Below are 15,549 nucleotides of genomic sequence, written 5' to 3' on the forward strand. Positions count from 1 at the left end.
GTGGAAACACCAAAGGCAAAGGTTGGTAAGAAAGATTAGTGAACTGACAAGATAAAGATGATAATCTTTTGTGCCCAATAAATACTATAAACAAAATTAAAAAGCAAAAGATAAATTGAGAAAAAATATTTACAACATATATGACAAATCAATGTATAAATTAAGTATATTTACCATGTAAAGAGTCCTATATACAATTAAGAAAATGATAAACCTGTCAATGTAAAAATGAGGAGAGGACATGGATAAGCGATTCATCAAATGAGGAATACAAGTGGTTGACAAGTACATGATAAACATTAATAGAAAACTTAATTAAAACTATGTTGTTTATCACTTTCATTTAGCAGATTGGCAAAGGTTTCTCTGAAACTTGATAAAAACTGTGGACCAAGGATGAGCGATGGTTTTCTTCATCACTGCGAGAACGTAAATCAGTATTACTTTTGTAAAAAATCAGCTTAGCTTCAGAGCTCAAGATCTTTAAAAAGGTGCATCTTTGACTTAATCATTCCATTTATAGAAATATAGCTTTAAAAATATCAAACCAACTAATTGTATATTCTACAAGAATATTAACTACAGGTTTATTTATAATAGTCAAAGATTGAGAATAACTTATTCAAGCAATAATGATTAAATAAATTAATGTGAAGTCTGTAGATGGCCAACAATTATTAATATTGTTTTGCTGGAGTTCCCTGGTGGCCTAGCAGTTAAGAAATCAGTGCACCACTATGGCTCGGGTTCTAGCATTGGCCTTGGAGCTTTAGCATGCAGCTTATATTGTTCCCAAATTGTACTTATGTATATATACTTTACACTGTACTGTTTACTGAAATAACCGTGTTATAATACTGCATAAACAGTCTGGTTTCATTTTCTTAAGTGTATATGCGTACGTTAAAAACTCCAAATATTCATTACCAAAATGTTCACAGTGGTTTTCCATATGTGGTGGGATTGAGCCATTTAAAAATTTTTTTTACAGAGGTCTGAATTTTCTGATTTTCAACATGCATATATTATTTGCCTAACAAAAATTAGATTAAAAAGTAAAAATATAGTTTTTAAAATAAATTCACTTAGTAAATATAAAAAAATAATAACCTTTCTTAGAGAAAGTACAGGGAAATATATACTCACATACCCTTGTGTGAAATGCCTAAAGGACACTTTGGCAAAATATATCAGAAGACTTCAAGATGTTAAACTCTTGAGCTCAGCAATCCCACTTCTAGGATTTTTAACTTCAACAAAGATTAATGGGGAACATGAACGAGGATAAAATACATGAACAAAGGACATCTTTGCAGCATTATTTGTGATACTTAAAAAAAAAAATGTAAACAGCTTGGTTGGGTAACCAGTGGAATGGGTAATATAAGCTTGATACAACCGTCCCATAAAATGCCCCACAGCCTGGCATGTGATGCTACAGGCGAAATGGGTAATGACAGGAAAAGATGGCCATGATACACTCTTAAAAACAGGTCATTGAACGGGTTATAGATAATGATTCCAGTTTGCATTTAAAAAAAAAAAATGCCAGTGGAAAATTACATACCAGAATGTTAACGAGCAGTGGTTATGTCTGGATGGCGGTGTTGTAGGTAATTTTTATCTTCCTCTCTACTTTCTGCATTTCCTGTAACAAAAGCAAATTACATGTGTAAAGGGGAAAGTATATTTCATGTGCTTCATCAGAGGAGCATGGCCTGAACCCATAAAGGATAGAATTCCGTCACCTCTTTCATTCTTTCAAAGGTTGTTCAGGGGCACACCGGCCAGATTTTTTTTTTTTTAGGTAATTGCATATCTTCTTTCTTTTAACTTCACATATGAAAAACAATATTTAAGGATATTTGTATTTAAGTATATCATTCTGTGTTTAATCCAAACCGCACAGAGGTTTATAAAGAAAAAAAAAAAGTAAAGACTTCTAATCCCTTTGTGAATTTCACTCTCCAGAAGCTGTCCTTTTAGCAGGGTGTCTTTTTGTTTTTGGGTTTTTTTTGGTGTTTTTTTTGTGTGTGTGTGTCTTTTTGCTATTTCTTTGGGCTGCTCCTGCACGAAGCATATGGAGGTTCCCAGGCGAGGGGTCGAATCGGGAGCTGTAGCCACCAGCCTACGCCAGAGCCACAGCAACGCCAGATCTGAGCCACGTCTGCAACCTACACCACAGCTGACTGCAGCGCCGAATCGTTAACCCACTGAGCAAGGGCAGGGACCGAACCCGCAACCTCATGGTTCCTAGTGGGATTCATTAACCACTGCGCCACGACAGGAACTCCAGTTTTTTTGTGTGTTTTTAGGGCCACACCCGCAGCATATGGAGGTTCCAGGGCTAGGGGTCAAAACGGAGCTGCAGCTGCAGGCCTACACCACAGCTCACAGCAATGCCAGATCCTTAACTCAATGAGCAAGGCCAGGGATCAAACCCGAAACCTCATGGTTCCTAGTCGGATTCATTTCCATTGCCCCACGATGGGCACTCCAGTAGTTTTATTTATACCAAGGGCTTTCATTCACACCATCTAGAGGGGGATTTTTTTAGTTTTACATATCGTATTTTTCATCTCTAGAAGGTCCTTTTAGGCCTTTTAATCTTTCTTCTCTCATTTGTCTTCATTTGCAAACTTATTTATGAACTCCTTTTTTTTTTTTCTTTTCCACAATCATTGTATACCAAGCATTCTGCCATAAACTCTTTCATTTAACAATAATGTCTTCTAGGCATTTTTGTCAGATCTTCTATTCTTTTAGTAATTTATTTGTCTACCCATTCATTTACTGAGTTAGAGCTTATTATTATAGGTTATCCATGAATAATGTTTCTTAAAATGTGGAAAGCTCCAAATGGTCTAAACTGAAAAATATGTTTGCCTCCCCTGCTACCAACCCAGAAATAAACAGTGATAATAGTTTTAGGTTTTGATCTCCTTTAAACTTTAAAGAATACCAACTCTGATTTTAAATATATCTCTCAGCTGGGAGTTCCTGGGTAGCTCAGTGGAGACAAGTCTGACTAGCATCCATGAGGATGGCAGGTTCGATCCGTGGCCTTGCTCAGTGGGTTAAGAATCTGGCGTTGCTGTGAGCTGAAGTGTAGGTGGAAGACCCAGCTTAGATCTGACATTGCTAGAGTGTAGGCTGGCAACCACAGCTTGGATTGGACCCTTAGCCTGGGTACCCCCATATGCCATGGGTTCAGCCCTTAAAAAAAAAAAAATCAATCAATCAATCTCTGGGCTAATTGTATTGATTTCCACTATGAAAGATGCACAATGCCCTTCCTTACCCGCCTTTCACCTGCACCCTCTCTTTTCTATTGAAATTTTCATCGGCTGTTGGTTGACTCTGCAGATAGGAAACCTGTGTATACAGAAGGACTATGGAAGTTGAGAACCAGAGATTTTTGTAAACGTGGGGACTCCTGAATCACCCCCCCCCCCCGCCCTTGCAGATACCAGAGAGGACTGAGTATGGAATCAGACAGTAGGTGTTCTTGTGTTTGCTCCTTTCTCTGCAGGTCGTTATAGGTAAAGTGGTCAATTACAACTGCATTTTTTAAATCCATTCATCAGTTAATGGACCTTTGGGTTGTTTTCTAGTTGGGAACTGATACGTAAAGCTGCCGTGACTGTGTTGGATGTCTTCATTGGTCTTTGATAAAGAATTAGAAATGAAATCTCGGGATCAGAGAATAGGAAGCTCCCACACTGTTTACCGGTTTCCATTCCATTTCACTTTGCCATCAGCATTGTACTAGAGTGACCATTTCTCCAAAGCCTTGTCAGCATTTGCTATGTTCGGTCTTTTAATCTTAATCTTAGCTGTTGTGGAGCTTGTATAGGGTATCTCACTGTGATTTTAATTGCCGTTTCTCTAATGATTGGCAGTACTGAGCGTCTTTTCGTATGCTTATTTGCTACTCATATAGTATTTTCTTTGCTCAAGTATTAAGTTAAATTTTTGTCTTCTTTTATTAGCTTGTAAAAGTTATTTATATATTCTCAGATCAGATATATGTTTTCAAATATTTCCCCTTATCTGTGGCTCACCTATTTCATTTCCTTAATAGTGTTTATAAAGTGCAGAAATTAATTTTGGAAAAAGTCTGATTTATCAATTTTTCTTGTATAGTTCATGCTTATATGTTCCAAGAGATTTTTTTTGCCTAATCCAATGTCACAAAAATTTTCTTATGATTTTTGTCTAGAGATATAACATATATTTGATTATGATTATGATGTATGGTTTTCTTCATACATGAGGGTTCAGTGACTTTCTTGAATTTTTGGGTTTATTGTTTTCATCAAATCTAGAATTTCCATCTTTCATTTCTTCAAATGTTTTTCTCTTCCATCCCCTCTCTGATGGAAGTTACATGGTTTTTGACCACTTCATGTTGCCTCGAGGGTCACTAACGCTGTCATTTTCCAGCTTTGTTTCTCTCACTTTAATTTCTTTTTCTATTGCTATGTCTACTAGCTCACTGACTTTTCTTTAACAGTGTCTAATGTACTTTTAATCCCATCAAGAAGAGGTTTTTTTTAATTTTACATATGGATTGTATCTTTCATCTCTAGAAGATCCATTTAGGTCTTTTTATCTTTTTCCCTCCTTATCGTTTTAGTGTTTTAAATTATATGCTTGAACCAGTTTATATAATTTGTAATATTGTCTTGTCTTTGTCTACTAATTAAGAGAATGTCTATAATTTCTGGTTCTGTTCCTTTTAACTTTTCTCCTGGTCAAGAGTTATGTTTTACTGTTTCTTTGTATGTCTAGTAATTTTTATTGAATGCCCAACGTGAATTTATAGTAAGTGCTGAGTACTGCTGTGTTTCTTTAAAGAACGTAAGGTTTAATTACGGTACACTTCTCAGTTCTGTGTACTATTAAGTCTCTCTACTTTGCATGATGGGAATTTGACCCGTTTCCAGCTTTGCAGAAGCTCTGGGAATTAATAAAACTACTGTTTCCTAATGGTTCTTTCTGGTGGTTTTACGCATGCACAGATCGATATTTAAGGGGAGGTCAGAAAGCTGTGGGGCCCTTCTGCAATCCATGGTGCATGCCTGCTCTCCATGAACGGCCCCCTCTTCTGCGGTACCCTGCCCTGCAAATCTCTAGACACCATGGCCTCTTTGTACTCTGCTGTTTCCTCAACTCAGTGAAACCACTGGGTTCCCCAGGGTGCTGGCTTTGAAACCACTTTCTGGCAGTAATCTGGGTGATTGTAGGACACAGGCTCACCTCATGTGTTTTCCTTTTCCCAGAGATCATAGTCCAGTATTGTCCAATATCTGAACAATTTTCTGTCCAATTTGGAGGGAGGGGGAGGCTAATTCTATAAATATTCATAACTGGAGGTAAGGCTCTCTCAAGGTGCATACAATGTATTCTTGGTGAATTTTTTCAAATTCTTGCATATTCAAAACAGTCCCTTCCCTCAAGCCAGTTGATAATTTTACTAGGGATGGAATTCTAGGTTTGAAATATTCCCACTAGGAACTTTAAAAACATGACTCCATTTCTACTATTGAATTTAATGACCATTTGATGCACACTGCCTTGTAGGAAAACTTTTTCTACAGAAAATTTTATGCTTTCCTGAATGTTCTTGGAACTCTAAAGTTTTATCAAATATGCTTATTTTTTTAAAATCAGGGTGCTCTTTCCACTTTAAGACTTATTTTTTTAACTTTTGGAAATTTCTTTTATTATTTATCATGTTGTTTATTTTCCTCTATGGTCTTTCTTCTCTTTTTCTGTTATTTGCATTGAGGGATAAAAATATTAGTGCTATTTTCCTAGTGATTGTCTCAATTTTTTTTCATGAATTGATTATATATTAGTTTTTTTAGAATTAATAGCCTTTATTTTTAGAACAGATTCATGTTTACAAAAAGACGAATAGAAAGAACAGAGAAAGTACACATACATCCCTTATTTTCACCTGTTATTAAGGTCTTGCATATTGTGGTACATTTGTTATAAGCCAATATTGATACATTATTATTATTATCTAAATTCTATAGTTTATATTTGGGTTCACTATATTAGGGTTGTACATGCTATGGGTTTAATAAATGTACAAAACGTATCCACCACTATTCTATTATACAGAATAGTTCCACTGCCCTAAAAATCTCCTGTGTTCCAACTGTTCACCCCTCCCTCCCACTCCTGAACCTCTGGCTACTACTGGTCTTTGTATTGTCTCCTTTGTTTTGCATTTTCAAGAATGTCAGAGAGTTGTAGCTTTTCAGATTGGCTTCCTTCACTAAGTAATACGTGTTTAAGTTTTCTCCATGTCTTTTCATGGCTCAATAGCTCATTTATTTTTGGTGTTGAATACTATACCATTGTCTGGATGTAGCACAGTTTGTCTATTTACCTGCTGAAGGACACCTTGGCTGCTTTCGAGTTTGGGCAATCAGGAACACAGCTGCTATAAGCATCCAAGAGCCAGTTATTGTGTAGCCATAGTTTTCAACTCCTTTGGGTAAATACCAAAATGTGTGATTGCTGCATCACATGGTGTGAGCATGTATAATTTTATAAGAAACTGCCAAACTGTCTTCCAAAGTAGCTCTTTCATTTTGCATTCCCACCAGCAATGAAAGAGCAGTCCTGTGAATCCACATCCTCACCAGCACTTGGGGCTCTGAGTGTTTTGGGTTTTAGCCATTCTAATGAATGTGCAGCCATTTCTCATTGTTGTTTTAATTTGCAATTCCCTGACAACATGTGATGTTAAGCATCTTTTCACACGCTTTTTTGTCATCTTCTATCTTTTTTGGTGGAGTATATGGTCAGCTCTTCTGTGCATTTTTTTAAAATTTTATCGAAGGATAGTTGATTTACAATGTTGTGTTGATTTCTGCTATACAGCAAAGTGACTCAGGCATACATATATATATTCCTTTTCATACTCTTTTCCTTTATGGTTTATCACAGGATATTGAATATAGTTCCCTGTGCTATACATTAGAACCTTGTTTAATAATTCTGTATATAATAGTTTGCCTCTACTAATCCCAAATTCCCACTCCTTCCCTCCCCAACTCCTCCTCCCTCTTGGCAACCACAAGTCTGTTCTCCATATCTGTGAGTCTATTTTTGTTTTGCAGATTCGTTGATTTGTGTCGTATTTTAGATTCCACGTTTAAGTGATAGCACATGGTATTTGTTTTTTTCTTTCTGACTTACTTTGCTTCATGTAATAATCTCTAGGTCCACCCATGTTGCTACAGATTCTTTTGCCAATTTTTAAATTGGATTTTTTTTCTTGTTGAGTTTTGAGAGTTCTTTGCATATTTTGAATACCAGTTCTTTGTCAAATATGTTTTATAAATATTTCCCCCAGAATGTGGCTTGTCATTTTACTCTCTGAACAGTGTCCTTCATAGAACCAAAACTTCATTTTAATGAAATCTAACTTACCAATTTTTTTCTTTCATGGATTGTGCTATCGATATTGTCCATGGAGGGCTTCAAGCCAAACCAACTGCTTTTTCATGTGACTCATCTTCAAGGTGGGAAAGGGGGCCACCTCTGTCTTTTCTAGCAATAACTGACCTTCAGTCTGCCCTTCTGAAAGAGCAGGGACTCAGCATAGAATTAATTTTAAATGGGGCTGAAAAAGTGTCCCTCTTCTATGTAAAAAGAGAACAATTACATTCTCCATTCTAACTCTTTCACTGTTTGGCTCACTTCCTGTTAGTTTGGATAAAAGTAATAGTTTTCTTCTTGCTGTCCAGAAGAACAGAAGCATCTCAACTTTTATCAGCCTCCAAATGGCACTGTTGCCATTAAGTCCTTCTCGGTTTCATGGGAAGACTTTCTGCTACATTTCAATGATACTCAGACTTTAGGAGCCAAGGAGACCATCCGATGACTCAAAAATATGATAACTCCCATTTCAAAAATCTCTTAAGTTTAATGGTGAAAGACAACTTGCGTGGTTGATCAAAAAGTGGAATTATTTCATCCTAAATTCCACTGGGGAAAATGTGTTCTTAGTTTCTACCTATTCAGAAACTGCACAATAGGAAAAGATTGATATGAAAGAATCTTTTTGCCTTCTTCTGTGTACAGTTCAAGTCTTTTGTTGTTGTTGTTGTTACATTTAAAATATATCCATGTACAGCAGTCTGTTTTAGACTCCTCTGCTAGCATTAAAGTGGAAATAAAGCCATTAATTTTTTTGTAAGTGGTTTTTCATTTGTTCCAGAACCATTTGTTGAAGAGACTGTCTGTTCCCTGCTGAATTGCCTTTCCTTCTTTGTTGAAGATCAGTTGACTATATTTACATGGGTCTGTTTCTGTCTTTCTACTTTTTTTTTAAATTGAAGTATAGTTGATTTACAAAATTATATGTCAGGTATACAACATAGTGATTCAATATTTTTTTATAGATTATACTCCTTTTATAGCTATTCTACCATATTGATTGTTTATGTTTATGGATAAAGGACAGCATTGATCTGTATTGATAGTTGCCATAGGTTTTCTCTGCAGTTGTATAGAACTAGTTCCCTATAGGCTCCTTCCCTGATGGAAAGACAGACAATGCATTTTGTGTAAGATGTGTGGGCTCTTCTAAAGATGTCAGAGTAGGTAAGAAAGCAGTAAGATGGGCTTTCTTAAAAGTAGGAGTTCCCGTCGTGGCTCAATGGAAATGAATCTGACTGGCATCCATGAGGACACAGGTTCTATCCCTGGCCTCATCAGTGGGTTAAGGATCCCATGCTGCCGTGAGCTGTGGTGTAGATAGCAGATGCGGCTCAGATGCGTTGCTGTGGCTGTGGTGTAGGCCGGCAGCTGTAGCTGCAGTTAGACCCCTAGCCTGGGAACCTCCATATGCTGCGCGTGTGGCCCTAAAAAATAAAGTAAGCAAGGCATGTCATGCTAACTGTAGTGCCTGACACCAGTAATCATGTCAGCTGCTATTATTGTCCAAGGCAGTCATAGTGGTGTTGTACCCAGATGTGAATTTATTACCTAATGGCATTTCTAAGTCTTTCTGAGAAAAGTTGCTACTTTGGTGAAGTACCCACTGCACGCCAGCCTCTTGTACACACTGTCTTTATTCTTTATCATAATGGGGCAGGCGAATATATTATTTCCATTATGCAGATGAAGAAACAAAGGCTTGGAGTGAATAAATCACATCGTCTTTCAAACAGCTATTAAGCAGCAAAGCCAAGATTCAGCACATCTCTGGGAATTCCCAAAGGCAAGAAGTGCGTTCCTCGTCACCCCTGTCGTGTTGTGTTGTCCTTCACATGCTATTACTGAGGCAAGCCCCTCTGCTATGACGCCTCACTAGGTGATTTTTATGAGCCTAAATTGCATGCTTTTCTACTCTAATTTTAACTCACCATGTTCGTTCCAAGCAATCATTTCTGAGGGATTGCTTTCAAAAAATTCTGGCCTCTACTAGTTTTTCCTCTCCTTTTGCATCTTTAGAAATTCTAATGAGCAAGATTTTTAAGTCTGCACACAAATGGCTGATAAAATCTTGACAGAGAGAGGTTGAAAACAGAACTCTAAAGCATGCCACCACAGCTTTCGTCAGTGTGAGGTTAAACGCTTATTTTGCACCACTCAGTAAGACGGCTCCCCCGACAGCTTTGCTTGGACCTGGAATGGCAAAGCTGGTCCAGAATGAGAATTACAATAGTAACTATAAATACCTGGATAACTTGAAAATCTCCAAGACCCCCCCCACCCCGATCTAAAATCCCATCATCTACTTTTACTTGCTTTTTGCTTGTTGATTACGTATTAATTTTCTAATCAGGTTCATGTTCTTCACAGATGTCATCATAGGTGTTTTATTTTCATTACCTCACAGACCTTGGAATAGAATAGAATCAGCCAGATTTCGAAGCCAGAGAATTGGGCTTTATGCATTTGTATGTATGTATTGGCCACGCCCGTGGCATGCGGAAGTTCCCAGGCCACGGATTGAACCTACCCCTCAGCAGTGACCCAAGCTACAGCAGTGACGTCGAGTCCTCAACCTCTAGGCCACCAAGGAACACCACAAGAGTTGGTTTTTAAATATCAGTTTATGACCCACTGTATGGTCTTGATCAAGTCTTTAGATCTCACTCAGCCTCAGAGTCTTCATCTGTAAAATGAGAAGGAGTAGATCTACTGTCAGGGTAGATACACTGTTTGTAAAGCACATAGCAGAGTGTCCAGCCTTGATCAGGAAGGAACACTAGGCGCTGGTAATCATTGGCATTCATGCTCCCATGTGATAGGCAAATCCTACAACAGAATTTTCATAGTTAATCCTAGATCTCTGTGCCTCTACCCGGACGTTGATGTCTGTAGAGCCACATAATCAGAGTTAACCGCCAAATGTCAGGGACCTAAGATGTTTTTCTTTTCTTTTTGTTTTTTTTTTCTGTCTATAACCTATTCCAACTTCCTGCTGGCAAGCATCAAATAGAGCCCGCTTTTTCAGTCTAAATGTCTCCCCACCCCCACCCCCTCAAGCCTGGGAGAGGGGCTTCTGTACACATGCCTCCCTTCTGTTTACAAATCCCACATGTTGGGTTGTGCTTAATGAGCAGTGGAGAGGCGGCTCACAAGGATGGAGTGATGGCTGGTGCCTTTTGAAAGCAAGTCAGGGTTGACAGCTGGGCATCTGAGAAGACACCTGTGTGCCTTGGTGTGAGAGAGCAAGGCTTAAGTCAGAGACAGGACTCAAATCCCTGTGCAGTTTCTTCTGTTTCTTCACCTCTGTCTGCAGCCTCCAGAGGACGAGGCTTCTGTTCAGCTCAAGGGGTCATTTTCAGGTTCCTGAGATACCCATGTGAAAAGGCTCTGTGAACTGGCAGGTATTAGAGCAAAGCTTGTTGTCATAGAAAGGGAAGCTGTTTCCCCCATGTCAAAAAACTGTGTCGAAAGATATTAATATATAAGGAATATGTGTATGAAGGACAAATAAAATCATTTTAAAGACAAGAGGATCACTGGCAGGAAAACTACAAGCATTGTTTATGAGGGACTCACATGAAGAAATACCTGAGGTTGGCAGGACTATATTTTAATCCTTTTTGCAAGTAATAATTGAGGAGTACAGCCCAATAAAAGACAGGGTCTTGGAGTTCCCGTTGTGGCGCAGCAGAAACGAATCCAACTAGTAACCATGAGGTTGCGGGTTCGATCCATGGCCTCGATCAGCGAGTGGGTTAAGGATCTGATGTTGCCTTGAACTATGGTGTAGATCACAGATGTGGCTCAGATTTGGCATTGCTGTGGCGTAGGCCGGCAGCTGTAGCTCCAATTCCACCCGTAGCCCGGGATCTCTGTATGCCATGGGTGAGGCACTAAAAAGCAAAAGCAAAAAAAAAAAAAAAAAAAAAAAAGACAGCGTCTTCATGAAGTGGGGTTTGTGAACTGTCTGCATCAGCACAGTCAGGGCCCTAATTAAAAATACAGATTCCTATGCTATAGCCAGTCTCTTGGGATCGACCATAATGGAAGAGAATAGGAGAAAAAGTATTTGTGTGTGTGTGTGTGAGACTGGGTCACTATGCTGTACAGCAGACATTGACTCAATACTGTAAATCAACACTACCCTAATAAAAAATAAATTAAAAATGCAGATCCTGGGCCCCCAGGCTAGACCTACATGTCAGAACTACTAGGGCTAGACCTCAGGAATCTGTAAAACTCTGGGCTGTGATGCTCCAAGCCAAGGTTTAACTACTGTGCTCAGGAATCATAACTGACTCCATTAGGAAGTATTGAACCCTTGACTTCATTTTTTTTATGAAAATAATGCGAAAAAAAGTAGAAACTGAAAAGTAGATTCAGGTTCACAGTCCTACCAATACAAAATATAGCAGTAGTTGCATTTGGTTCTGCCTATCAATAATCTGTTTTATTTAACACTACTGCGCAGTTTTTTATATTTTATATATATATATTTATTTTCGCTTCTTAGGGCCGCACCTTTGGCATATAGAAGTTCTCAGGTTAGGAGTCAAATCAGAGCTATAGCTGCCAGCCTACACAACAGCTCACAGCAAAGCCGGATCCCCGACCCACTGGGTGAGGCCAGGGGTGGAACCCCCATCCTCATGGGTACTAGTCGGATTCGTTTCTGCTGAGCGGAACTCCCGGTTTTTTAAAAATATCAATTTTCATGATGTCTCCAAATAAAAGAATTTTGTTTACAGGCTGGCAATTATCACAAGAATTTAAATATCAGCATGGTCCATTTTTTTAGCGTAATTGACTAACAAATTTTAAGCTTCGCTATGTCAGCAGAATCAAATGTAGGTGACACAGTGTCTGTGTTTTATTTAATTTACCATCACAAGAATGCTGGCTTCCTTCCTGAAGTTTTGCTCAGCACCCTCAAATTTTTACCACCTGAAAATCTTTTCTACCAACTTCACCATTGTGGAGAATGAATTTCCACAGCGGAAATATTTTCACTTTACAAAACTGAAATAGTCACACTTCTGCCTCCTCTTCTGACAGCCTTGCTGACAGCCACTCTGACCAAGGGCACACACAAGTCCAAGTCCACTGCTGCTCACCCAGCAGCCCTGACACAATCAGGCAGAAATTACAGCTCTATTAAAAGTCCTATGTAGGAGTTCCCGTCGTGGCGCAGTGGTTAACAAATCCGACTTGGAACCATGAGGTTGCGGGTTCGGTCCCTGCCCTTGCTCAGTGGGTTAACGATCCGGCATTGCCGTGAGCTGTGGTGTAGGTTGCAGATGCGGCTCAGATCCCGTGTTACTGTGGCTCTGGCGTAGGCCGGTGGCTACAGCTCCGATTCGACCCCTAGCCTGGGAACCTCCATATGCCGTGGGAGCGGCCCCAAAGAAATAGCAAAAAGACAAAAAATAAAAATAAAAAATAAAAAAAAAAATAAAGGTCCTATGTAAGCACTGGGCAAATTTTCTACTAGTATTGAGAAGTACTGCACAAGGAATTCCCTGGGGTAGACACATTTTCTCATTCTATCATACAGTCCAGCCAATGTTTTCTGAGCAAAGCTCCCACCCCCTTGTCTTGGGGAAAGTGCTATTTCTCTATATCCGAGCACTACCCTGTCGTGGTGGAATTATGCATGGCATTTTTTTTTTTCCCTGATGTTCTCTCTTTCTCATCCTTCACTCTCTCAACTCCCTACTAACAAATATGGAAGGAATACTGGAATTAGAACATTAGTATTTAGTGACCTCTCGTGGAAACATTAGCTGAAATATTGATGAGCTTCTCAATGGAAGGATCAGACCAGCATCACCTGAACTTAGATCTATCTTAGCATCACTGAAGTGGTCCAGTTGGACAGGGTATCTGAACCTGAACTGTGTGCCCAGAGGATGGCGCCCCAGACAGGGCATCCATGCACCTGCTTTGGGCAGTGAACTCGGGGCAGCACTGAGGCCATGAACCCTCCCTAGCACCGCGCTCGGCCACCTTCAGTGTGGCCACCTCGCCACTCCATCCTCAGCTGTAAAATGAGGATAATTATAACCATCCTATCGATGCTACGTGAATATCCAATAAATCGTATATGTCAAGTGTTTTCAAACTGTGAAATGCTGGCAACTGTAAATAAAGTGTTTCTAGTTTCTCTATTTTTAGCTGCTGCCTCTACCACATCCCCTGTCAGGCCTAGGCTGAGGCTGTGCGTCAGGCTTGAAGCATTTCCCCTGGGGCCAACACTAACCTCTCTGCTCCCGTCAGAGTCTACACAGGGGGTCTAATCCCTTCCACTGTAACAAACAGAAGTCCCCTCCTCCACCTCACCTCCTCTTGATAACCTTCCCCCACTACACACACACACACACACACACACACACACGTGTATACTTGCTCTGTCGTATAGGCACACACACCCACCCACCCCTCACACCTTCTCCCACCCATCCTTCACTGCTGGAAGGAGGCCAGTGCCTCTCAGGGCAGCAAAGTCCCCTGGACCCACCAGGACCATGTATGTTGCCTTGGGCCTCTGCGTGGACTCTGCATTTCCTGGCTCCACCCAGCCTGAAACTGCTAAAATATCACAGTGGGGTGGCAGCCCGGGCACCAGACACAGCTCTTCTCGTCACATGCCCCTGGAAGTCCAGGCTCCAGTCAGAGCCTCTCAAGTGGAGGGACCCTAGAGAACCCGGTTATTGATAAAACCCATGGAAGATCACCTGCAGACACACAGCTAAGGCCTCGAAGGACAAGGAAGTGTAAGTAGTTGGCGATGTAATCGTAGGAATGTTACTTCCTGTCAAGTCGTGTCAATGCTCCTTTCTGTTGTTTAAGTAGACATAAACTTTTGCCCAGAAAGTTTAAAATCAGTGGCATTTTGGTTGACCAGAGGGGGTTGGCCATTTGGGCAGGCACGGAAACAGGAGGCCAAGTCAGGAAAATTCTAGAAGCTGCTGCCTGCGGAGGCTTCATTGAACCAGAAGGCTGGAGGGGTCAGGAAAGGCCTGAGCCCAGGCAGCCCCTCTGTCACTGGGCAAGTTATGCAAAGTCTCTTTTCAGATTTCTGCTTGTACTGACGATATATGCTTTTTATGAAAGAATTCAAGGAGTATATAAAATCCTAAGAAAGGAGGTAAAAGTCACATGAAGTCCTATTGCTTGAGATAAACAATATCAACATTTTAGGAAATATATTTTGGAGCCCTGCTTTGCATAAACATCCCCCTAACTTTTTTTAATTTGCTTTTTTTAAGGGGGGAGGGGGCAGCATTCCACCTCCCTTTTCTGTCTCTCCCTCGACAATAACCAAAGTAAACATCTTGGTGTTTATCCTCCCAAACCTCTTTCCATATAAAACAGATGCCTATGAAAATGCATGCACATGAGTTTCTGAGGGTTTCTTTTCTTACTCTTTGGTTTTTCTGCATATGGAACAACCTCACAGACTTTTCAGCATCCTGCTTTTCTCACTTAATGGTATGTTGGAGAAATCCCTCTTGGTGTCACTGGTAAAGACCTAGCACATTCTTTTTAATGGTTGCGTTAAGGTAGAGATTTATTCAGCAATTCCCCAGCTGGTGAGCCAATACAAAGTTTGTTTTGTTTTTTTGCTGCTACAACAATTGCTGCAATAAACACGTTTATATCTCATATATTCCTTTTTTTTTTCTTTTTTTTTTCTTGTCTTTTTAAGGCTGCACCTGTGGCATATGGAGGTTCCCAGGCTAAGGGTCTAATCGGAGCTACAGCTGCCGGCCTACACCAGAGCCACAGCAACGCCAGATCTGAGCCGTGTCTGCGACCTACACCACGGGTTAAACCACGCTTAACCCACTGAGCGAGGCCAGGGATCAAACCCACAACCTCATGGTTCCTAGTCAGATTCGTTTCTGCTGTGCCACTATGGTAGCTCCTCATATATTCCTTTCTAATGATATTTTATTACACTGTGAGACTCTCAGAAGAGGGATTGTAAATTGGTGAATTTTTTTCACTTCGAATAGAACGTGAAAGATTGTTTTCTAAAAATGTCATAGTATTTCCTATTTGGTTTGTTCAATAAATATT

The 15,549-nt window shown here is 39.9% G+C and overlaps 1 protein-coding gene and 1 long non-coding RNA gene across 4 annotated transcripts in view; one reads left to right on the forward strand and one right to left on the reverse strand.

The window, feature by feature from the left end:
- BLK (BLK proto-oncogene, Src family tyrosine kinase) overlaps positions 1-15,549 on the forward strand; it is a 57,017-nt gene that overhangs the window by 22,296 nt on the left and 19,172 nt on the right. Inside the window, exon 1 of one of the 3 annotated variants that reach the window (XM_003359055.5) lies at positions 13,948-14,240. The exons of the other annotated variants lie outside the window; for them this stretch is intronic. The gene's annotated coding sequence lies outside the window, so the exon portion shown is untranslated. Of the gene's footprint in view, positions 1-13,947; positions 14,241-15,549 lie in introns of those variants that run through there. 3 annotated transcript variants of the gene reach the window in all.
- LOC102167906 (uncharacterized) overlaps positions 1-15,549 on the reverse strand; it is a 96,812-nt gene that overhangs the window by 1,440 nt on the left and 79,823 nt on the right. The window contains exon 4 of the long non-coding RNA XR_014827193.1: positions 1,568-1,648. This is a non-coding gene — a long non-coding RNA (uncharacterized LOC102167906). The remainder of the gene's footprint in view (positions 1-1,567; positions 1,649-15,549) is intronic.

Source organism: Sus scrofa, chromosome 14 (assembly GCF_054392235.1).
Source record: "Sus scrofa isolate SSC_HxYL_T2T_F1_AM1 chromosome 14, Sscrofa_HxYL_maternal_Yorkshire_Landrace_v2.0, whole genome shotgun sequence".
Classification (NCBI taxonomy): domain Eukaryota; kingdom Metazoa; phylum Chordata; class Mammalia; order Artiodactyla; family Suidae; genus Sus; species Sus scrofa.